At 40.3% G+C, this 10,545-nt stretch overlaps 1 long non-coding RNA gene across 1 annotated transcript; it reads right to left on the reverse strand.

Annotated features, from left to right (window-relative positions):
* Positions 1 to 951: 951 nt before the first annotated feature.
* On the reverse strand, positions 952 to 1,624 carry LOC125309724. Its single transcript, XR_007196177.1, has 3 exons — positions 1,477 to 1,624; positions 1,330 to 1,403; positions 952 to 1,247 (listed from the first exon to the last, which is right to left on the reverse strand). It is a non-coding gene; the product is annotated as an uncharacterized LOC125309724 (long non-coding RNA).
* Between the last annotated feature and the right edge of the window lie 8,921 nt (positions 1,625 to 10,545).

Here is a 10,545-nt window from a genome sequence, read left to right on the forward strand (position 1 = left end):
AAAAATAAAAAAAACAATACAAAGGACAAACAGAATGGAATTCACGTCTAAACCTTGATCATGTAATCCTGCCGAATCTACGCCAAATGTGACCGGATCAATAGTGGAGATTGTTTGTGTCGACTACGCCACCCTGGACCTAATGCCCAGGGACCCTAGAACAATACACCAGGTATCCTGAACCCAGTTTAGTCATCAATATGCACAGGTTCAAATACAAAAAGGCAGACACGTGGATTCCAATCAAATCAAATGTCTGTTTATTGAAAGCACTGTTGGGGAGAGGGAGGGGGGAGTGCGGTGTGATCTGTTGCTGAAACTGAAAATAACTGGCAGGGGTTAGAAACATATAAAAATATACTTTATTTTAGTGTTCTTATTGTATCTTTCTACTGTCGTGTAGGATGCATGACATGAGTTAAATAGCACAAGCACACATCAGCTGGGAATGTTGCGCACACCAAAATAAAACAGAAGATTATACTGGCAGGCGGGGCTTACCTGGATGGGGGGGGAAACAGACTATCAAGGAAGGTGTCCACACGTGCACTCACTGCAGAAAAGTGTTACACCATTGTCACAGCAAGCCACCACCGATATTCCATAGTACACTCCAAAGTGAAGTTCACAAGCCCGCCACCAGGTGACTAGCTACCCCCCGCCGAAGATAACCCACAGGCCTGCCAACACATAAACTGATCAAAAAAAGGAGCACAGCAACCAAACACCAGCATGTAGGTTATACCAATTAGAGATGTAAAGCTTGAGCCAGGGAAATAATCCTCGCTGGGATAAAAGCTAGGCATGCAGACACACTACAAACTCAGAAAACACGATCACACACCACACACACACACACACACACACACTAAGGCAAAAGCACAACAGACCAGCAAACAAAAAAACAAATAAACAAAGCAAACCCGCCTGGGAAATACCAATCAAGCAAAGAGCAACACAAACAGGTCAGCTACCGCGACACGGAGGAGCTGTGATGACGTAAACATAAAAATAAATGAAAACTAATGCTATGGACAAGACAGCAGCGTGACCACACTAAACAAGCAAACTTGACGAAGCCATGCTACCTGTAACATAAATAGTCAACACTTAGAGTGTATCAGTGTCTCAAATGCCACACCAAAAGCTACAACATTCCGGTTTCATACATACCAAACACTTGCAGTCACCGTTTAGCCAGTAGGCCTAAAGAACGCTTAAAACACACGCCGTGCCATCGTCATAAGCTGCAAGCATACATAAACAAAAGAGCAATTAAGACTCCGTAAGGCTAATAAAGGGAGATAATAAATATTTGGAAATGCATACCTGCAGGGGAGAGTTATCTAATGCTAGACAGGTCAGGTTCCATACAGCCACGGCAGAGTAAGGGAGACGCAGAGCTACAGATGGAAAGAGTAAAGTACTAAAACTAGGCATAAATAGCTTAACCAATGCAGCGAAATTGCAACATACCTGGCGATTGGCTCCTGCGTGAAACCCAGGGACAAACCGAGCGAGAGACAGAGAGGAAGACAGTCCGACCTACTAGGCACCTTTATACCATGGCCTAATACCAGGATCTGAATGAATGGCTAGCTACATGCCTGCCCCGCCCCCTTCGTTAGAGACCAATGTGTAAGGTAAGCAGGAGGAGACAGACAGAGCGAGAATGCAACTGGCTACACAATCACAGAACAGGGGGGAAAGCAAGACGATGATGAGCTATGCACAGACGCATTTGATAGACATCCGTGGCACCCAATAAACGGATCTGGGCATTTTTTCAAATAATGAAAAATGAACGTTTGGTTCCCAGACCACGTCTCATTGAGAAGTGGTGGCGCTAGTCAGGCTAAAAATTAGCAGTATTTTTAAGCAATTAATATTTTAAAACAAATACTTTTCATACTAAATTATAGGCTATAAAAAATGATTTTTTTATGCGTGTGGCGTCGGGGGGCGTGGGGGGTTGTTGTGCATCCGCCGGCCAATTTTCAAAACCCAATGTGGCCCTTGAGCCAAAAAGTTTGCCCACCCCTGAGTTAGAGGATTGGAAAAGACCATTGGTTATTTGTCATATCCTTCAGTTAACTATATTGGGTTTGTCATAGCATTACCCTCAATAATGACCTCTTTCATTTATTTGGACAGCCAAAAGTCAACAGCACCAGCAAAGGTATAGCTGAAGCACCCCTGAGTCTCAAAATCATTAAGTTCCTCAACTTTCAGAGTTCAATCGATTACACAGACATGAAACAGCTGCCCATATAAAAGTGGATATGCATTTAATGTAGCACACAGTGCGATCTTACTTTCACCAGTGATACCTCAGCCACCCATCCCCAACCATGATTTGAAAATTACGGAGGGTGATTAGCGGCAGTTCGTTGGGAGATCTGCCGCTCTCCTCTCTGCAAATGCCACCCGTTTGATGTTGTTGTTTTTCACTTTCTGCACCTCCCCATCATTTGAATATCACAGGCAGAGGGGGGCTCTCGCCCGGCCACTCGCTGCGCCTTTGTTGCCGTGATTAAAGCAGGTGTCGCAGAGGGTTGTGTTTGTTAATGACAGTTTGCATTTAAATAGCTGTCACTTGCCTGTCAAAGGAGAGGGAAAGTGTTTGTTTCTAGGCCTCAGAAGAACTCGGAGCGCATCTCTTTTACATAAGCTTAACCCAGCTTTGCAAATGAGCCAGGCTAGTTTGTTTGTTTTTCTTTCTTGATGCATTTTCTTTTCCACACAGTTTGCTTTCTTCCTGGATGATTCTTGGAGGAGTTGTGGGGAGTTATCGAGTGCCAAGTGATGAAGATGATGTAATACTACAGTACAATTCAGTTAAGGTTTTTAGAAATGACTCTTAAGGAGCACCGCAGCAAAGCGTGCTCGAGCACAGCCCAGGCCAGAAGAGTTTTAGGTACATACGGTTCATAGCTGTCCCCTCTCTATTAGATAGGTAGGCTATGCTACTCCATTCAGCATTCTGTTAAGGTCTCAAACAGAGATCCAAGGAGAGTCCATTTCACCTCTCTGACATCCGTGGAATAATCAGTTCATCTCCCTCCTCTCTCTCCAGGCGTGACACCAACACAGCATTTCTAGATCTGTCTCGCCAACTTCAAAAAAGGATTGTCCGTGGCCCCTTTGATGGCTCGAGTTGCTTGAAGTTGCAGGCAGTTAGTGGGTTTGCCCTCAGCGCAGTCTGCCTTTCATGAACTTTGCCAGCAGTGACGAAGTTGGTGAAAAATAAATAAGGGAGGCAGACTTGCCTTCAGATGGCAATTAGCTCCAATCACGCTGTTCCATGGCCATTGGTGGCTTTCCTCCTAATTACTGCTTGCATAATAATAATACAAAAAACCCAAGGGTATGCAGAACACCCTCATGATTAAGGGTAGTGGCAGACATTAGCTTTGTTTTCAGAAATTCCAGGAACGGGAGAGGGAAAAATCACATCATGTAACCTTGGATGACATATAATTTGTTTCTGACTTGAAATTAGTTTAGCAGGCCTGTTGTAGCAGGCCTGTTGAGGTTGACTGACCCACGTCTGTGGCCTAGGTACTCCCACTGCAAAAAGTATCTGAATTTGGGCATTCTCTTATTCATGTATGTACCCAGTTCTGATTCCATTTTATTATCTGTAAACAACCTGTGCTACTCATTATGCTGGCCTATTGATTGGCTGTTTCCTGCCAGAAAGGAGATTAGTGGTTAACTCTTAAGACCCAAATCAATAATAATCTCCCTAATTGGGTATTAGCAGCTGGGAAAACATCCACAGCAGCCTGACAAACAAACTCAGACAGTCCCCAAAGTTTACCAGTGAGACTGCCTGGGGCTAGACTGTTATGAGGCCACCTCCAATTTTTTGCCATTTGATGTAAATTACAGTCCTTGTGTTTGTTGTGCTTGTTCTACCCTGTTTAAAAATGCAAGCCCAGGGATCAAGGAAAACTATTAAACATCTTCAACAGCAAAATAGCTGAGGCTTTATGTATACAAAATAATAGATTTGTGTGTGAAGATGATATGAACAAATATCATGCACATTTCACCAAAGAGAAGATGCAAGATAGCTGCAAAAGTATGTTTTCTTCTTATTTTACAACATCTATGTTTCTGACATGATCTGCAGTATCTTTCAAATTCAATGTTAATGTTTAATAGAAATTAATACTGTAAAAATAATTTGTATAGATGTGCTGAGAACTGTGTTGGAATAAACCCTCTTCAGTGCTGAGAGAACATTCCTGAAAATCTATTTTTACAGAAGCAGCACTTTCAACATTTTTGCCTTAGGTTCAAAATCAGCACAGCACAGAGATTTTAAATGTTTTTTTTTAGGAATGTTTTACATCACACAGCAAATTCTGTTTACTACTACCAACCGTGTATATGAGGTGTAGGAAAGGATCCATCATGTAATTCTAGCTTTATTATTACGAAAATGGATACTGTTTTTTTGTCTTTCTGTGTCAAAAACAGGTAAAAACCATCATGGAAATATTCTGTTTAATCAGCCCTCTCCGTGGTGTTTTCCTTGCCTTGACTGCATCCGTACTGAGGGACATAAACAGAGCTAAATTGCAGAACTGGGGTGGACCACTGATTGCCTTAACAATAACACCTTTTCCCAGGATGCTTTCTAAACCTTGGCCCTCACCTGACCCACAGAGTAGAAGAAACTCCCAAACAGAAAGGCAAAGTGAATTGAAATCAGGGGGCTAAACCGTGAGTTCATTCTCGCTAATTACCACCGCAAGCCGGCCCGGTCGGAGCATTTTCTCAAGAAGGAAGTGAGAATAGTCAAGTCAAGTCAAGTCAAGTTTATTTATATAGCACATTTCATACACAGAGGTCATTCAATGTGCTTTACATAAACAAAACCAAACGATAATAACAAATAAAAGCATAGAAGGGCAATATAGTCAAAGAATAGTTAAAAGGTAAAGATCATAATAAAAAGAAAACATAAAACACAAGGTAAAATCATTTAAAAATAAAGAATAATTAGTAAGCAAAAACAAAGGCAAAAGTAGTAAAAAAAGTAATAAAAGACAAAGTAGAATAATTATCGAGGCAGATTCAGAATTTGTAACTCGGCACAGTTAGCAGAAAGCGTCTGAGAACAGTTTGGTCTTAAGTCTAGATTTAAAACTGGCTACAGTTGGGGCCTTTTTAATGTCATCCGAAAGTTGGTTCCACAGCTGAGTCGCATAGCAGCTAAAAGCTGCTTCACCATGTTTAGTTCTAACTGTAGGTTTTACTAGCAGGTTTTTCACCTGGGACCTGAGAGGACGAGAAGGTGTGTACTGCTGAAGCATGTCTGACAAGTATTTAGGTCCTGCTCCATTTACTGATTTATAAACAAGCAATAGTGCTTTAAAGTCAATTCTGTGACTTACTGGAAGCCAGTGCAAGGACTTAAGAATTGGAGTAATGTGGTCAGTTCTTTTAGTTTTGTTAGAGTCCTAGCTGCTGCATTTTGTATCACCTGAAGCTGTTTAATAGTCTTTTAGGAAGGCCTGTGAACAGTCCATTGCAGTAATCAACCCTGCTGGAGATAAATGCATGAATGAGTTTTTCTAAGTCATGTTTTGACATCAGCCCTCTGAGTTTGACAATATTTTTGAGGTGGTAAAAAGCTGATTTAGTTATCGCTTTCATGTGGCTGTTGAAATTTAGATCACTGTCAATTAATACACCAAGGTTTTTAACAGTATCCTTTGCCTTCAACCCTTTTGTGTCAAGGAGAGTGGCAACCCTAAGTCTTTCCTCATTTTTACCAAATATAATTACTTCAGTTTTTTCTTTGTTCAGCTGAAGAAAATTTTGAGACATCCAGGTGTTGATTTGTTCTATACACTGACACATAGATTCAAGAGGACCATAGTTGTTTGGTGATAGAGCTAAGTAAATGTGTGTGTCATCTGCATAGCTATGATATGAAATCAAATTATTTTGAATGATTTGTCCAAGTGGGAGCATATAGAGGTTGAATAATAGTGGCCCCAAGATCGACCCCTGGGGAACACCACAGGTCAAGGACGTTGGTGTTGAGGCACAGTTTCCGATGGCAACAAAGAAGCTCCTTTCTTGTAGATATGATTTTAGCCAGCTGATAACTATGCCTGTAAATCCAACCCAGTGTTCTAGTCTGTGTAGTAAAATATTGTGATCAACAGTGTCAAATGCTGCACTAAGGTCCAGTAGCACTAGGACTGATGTTTTACCTGAATCTGTGTTGAGGCGTATGTCATTGGAAACTTTAATGAGAGCTGTTTCAGTGCTGTGATTTGCCCGAAAACCAGACTGAAAGTAATCAAAATACCCATTTGATGTTAGGAAGGTGGTTAATTGATTAAAGACTACTTTTTCAATAATTTTGCCAATAAAAGGTAGATTGGATATGGGCCTGTAATTGTTTAGCATGGAGGCATCCAGGTTATTCTTCTTGAGAAGTGGCTTTACAACAGCTGTTTTCAGTGACTTAGGAAAAGTGCCAGACAGCAATGATACATTTACAATTTGAAGGACATCCGCCGCTATGAGGTGAAAAACAGTTTTGAAGAAATTGGTAGGCAGAGTGTCTAAGACACATGTGGAAGGGCTGAGATTCTGTACCGTTTTTTCAAGTGTTTCGTAGTCTATCAAGCTGAACTCTGACATAGGCCATGCTATTATCCTGCTGGGCAACCATCTAAAGCCTCCGCTTGGGTAATTACTGTACTATACTGAATTTGTGTATCTTATGAAACAAAAAAGAAATCAATATTAGTCTCTTATCTGTTATTTGTTTTTGGTTGAGGGCATAAAGTGGTGCTACTGTCATGGGAAGCTCTGCGATAATCTCATTTCTCTTGATCCAGGCTGCAAATGAGGCCTGTGAACTTTTGACTGTTTCTTTTTCGGTGTGGCACCAATGAACTATGCTTGGAAATGATGGCAGTGAGCATGTGGATCACAGAATTGCTCATTACAACTTACCGGGGTGGCTCTGTTTCCAAGCAACAGCAATGTGGCACAAACTGAGATTAGCGGCACGGGGATAGCCGTCCCCCCCTGTCTGATCTGATCTGGGAGTACGGTTGGAAGTCCTTGCTCCACTATGACATCCCCATGGCTGACACAGCTGCTAAACTGACTCCCACCTTCTGCTGTTGTTGTGCAAATGCATTGAGGTCAAGTTATTAGTGTGTGTGTGTGTGTGTGTGTGTGTGTGTGTGTGTGTGTGTGTGTGTGTGTGAGGATGATAGTAGTTTGTGGTAAATGCAGTCATTATAACACTACCATGGTCATAGATGGCATTTGTTCCAATATTTTGGTAGAATCTGGTCAAAATATTGTAACATTGTACATCTGGTCAAAAACTGGGTAATCATTGTGTAAGACAAATAAAAGCCTTCAAGGTCTCCTTTTAAACATAAATTATCTGTCATATCTAAGGATGTTATAAACAACTTTTCAACATTTCGAGCATAAGTGTCCATGACAAGTCTTTAGCCAGCACTGTAATTTGCTTTGAATACTTATGTTTGACCCACTACTTACAATAAAACAAATATGAATAGAACAAATTGATCGAGCATTCTATTAGAATGAGCTATCTCTGTAACACACAATGGTTGCTTAATGCAGATCTAGCCTAGTTCAGTTATTAATTTAATAATTGAGTTATCAAGAAAGAATTTACAGTTGAAAACTTGTTTACAAAAACAGTTGAGGCCTCTGATACCTCAAATTCAAAAAAGAAAAGCTCAACGCACACATTATTACATGCTGGTTATATGTATAACATTCCACAATCCCACATTTTAATATGCTTTCTGTGAAGAAGGGAATGCTTTTTAGTTTTTTCCACCTTGAAATGCTTGCCATGGAGGTTTGTATTCTAAATTAGCAAGCTTTGCAGCAGTTAACTTTCCTTCATTTCATTGGAGGCATGAACCATGACAGTTAACAAGTCTGAGGTGTGCATGGTGCTAGTTGTCCCATTAGATTCATAGCTAGAAGTGCAGCTTTTTGTTTCAGAAACGTTGCACTGCCACTCTGCCACTCAGTCTCCAAGGATTCCAGTGTTCACTGCTCTTCACTTGTGACCAGCAGAAAGGCAGACTAATTTTGTGACAGGCTGCCAAGCCCTTCACTACAGAGTGGATATTCTTTGTCCCTGTCTAAATGAAGCAAAATGATTTTGTATTGGTTTTGTTACATCCCAACAGGACCCCTGCCAGCACATGTTATGGTAGAACACCCAGTGTCTGACTTTCACCAGCTTTATTTATTTATCATTATTAAGGGTTACAGCCCGCAGGTCCTTTTATACAAAAACTGTTGACTCTGACCTGGATCTTGGTGTCTTGGTGTGTGTGTGTGTGTGTGTGTGTGTGTGTGTGTGTGTGTGTGTGTGTGTGTGTGTGTGTGTCTGTGTGTGTGTGTGTGTGTGTCTGTGTGTGTATCTGTGTGTGTGTTGATCTCTTGTCAGACTCACTTGAATAAACCCAGGCCGACAGAATAACAAGAGCTCCATGGCCTGAGGGTGAACATGGATGGGAGAACAGAGAGGCTCAGATAGTCATTATGGCAGGCCTTATTTAACAGGTGAGCAGCTCTTTCACTCCACAAAGGTACTCGCTTAGAAGAAAAATAAATCGTAAAGCATAACAGAAGGCTAGTGAAAGATGAGCTTTTGAATCATTATCACAAACATAATTATACATTTATAAGTCAATTAAAAGTCAAAGAAGAAGTTGAAAAGAAATATAGATGACAACCATTTACCACTTATAATGTGTTGTGTGTGGTGTCTTTCACAAAGTGTAGCCAGATCAAATGGTCAAATGACTGAATTGTGTAAAAGGTTTGACAAGCACCCTTCGACAGCTTTTATGTGATGAAGAAAGTCAAGGCTCCATGATTCCATGTTGACATCCTGGTCTTGTCGAGTCTGATGTGGTCCTGGTATTGCAGAACTTGTGTAGCCTATCAAAATATGTACAGTTCAATGGTCTACTTCAAAGGACTTTCAATTTGACACACTCTCGGATGACAAACAAATGTATAACACATCATACCCCTGAGAGAGTTAAACATTATATAAATTATATTGTTGAAATTTTGGTAATTCTGCTTACAGCTATTAACATTTTAGTTTAATTGTATAGTATAATTAATAATAGTCCATTACCACTAAATGCATCAGGTGCGAAAGTATTGATTCGAAATTCTTCTTGGATGGATCTAGGATGCATTGTGCATTCTATGGTCCATTTAATGTAATTTGAGGAAATGTTATCCCCTGTTTATGTTGTCAATTAGCATGCTGTCGGAGAAAGAGACCAGACAGTTTTCTGTGCTAATTGCTAAAGCTTCCATGAACAATGGTGGGAGATTGATTTCTCTGCCTAAGACTTTAAACAGGTTGAACGACACATAGAAATCAATAGAATATTGTCTCCTCAGGTGCATTTCCAACTCTGAAAATGTTGAAATTGTTCCATTTGCTGGTTTTCACTTGTTGGCCTTTGATGAATAACACCCCATTTTTACTGCTGGAGAGAGAAACAGAACCCTCACCATGCTCCACTTAAAATAATCAAATAAATGAAAAAAAAAAAATGCATAAATAAATAAATAAACTCAAGTAAATGTAATTAAATGAGGAGTTTAAAATGCGAGCTGGCAACGTTTTTGGGATCAATTTCAGTAGATTGACAAGATGGAGGTGAACAATTCATCACCTTACATATTGACTGGCCCTGCTGCAGGAAACCAAACTTGTCATCTATCACATTAGTCTAATGATGGAGATGGGGATCAGAAACAGGCACAAACAAACACAAAGCTTTTATGTTGCGTGTGTCCAACACATTTGCATACCCAGTGACATATAATGGAGTCTGACAATTGCTGTACATTAAAAGGATTGTCTTCTCTCTCCAGACAATCATATGAACTATCATTTTGGTAAGATTTGCTTATGAAAAGAACAGAATTAGGCCTACACTTTCAGTTCAGTACATTTGGCAGCTTGCATCTGTAGCTGAATGAGATGATTGTTCCCATATTGGTGAGATAGATGACAGTGAAGTTGATGTCAGCCAGGATGTACATTTTTGTTATCCTGATCCCACACGCTTGATTTAAAAACAAAAAAACTTGATCACTGTCTATGTGTAATTCTATTTAAGATAATTATTCAATATGCTCCAGCAAGCTGCAATTAAAATCTCCATGTCTCCATATCAATGCGCAGGTGCTTCATATATCATTTTGCATGGAACAATTGCTTTAATCAAGGAGATAGAGTTACCAGACCACAATCTCCATCTTTGCAATATAATTCTCACATCAAACACCTGCTCTACTTGCTTAAGTGATCATATGAGTCTCAGATGCATACTTTAGCTTCCTCTCCACCATCAACACAGGGCCACTTGCAGTTGGCAGAGAACAGTTTCACATGTGAGGTTTAGGCTATTTTGTTGAAGCACTAGCAGCAGCCTACTTATTTATTATTCATTAAGATTTGTAGGATGTTTG

This window comes from Alosa alosa, chromosome 16 (assembly GCF_017589495.1).
Source record: "Alosa alosa isolate M-15738 ecotype Scorff River chromosome 16, AALO_Geno_1.1, whole genome shotgun sequence".
In the NCBI taxonomy this organism is placed as follows: Eukaryota; Metazoa; Chordata; class Actinopteri; order Clupeiformes; family Clupeidae; genus Alosa; species Alosa alosa.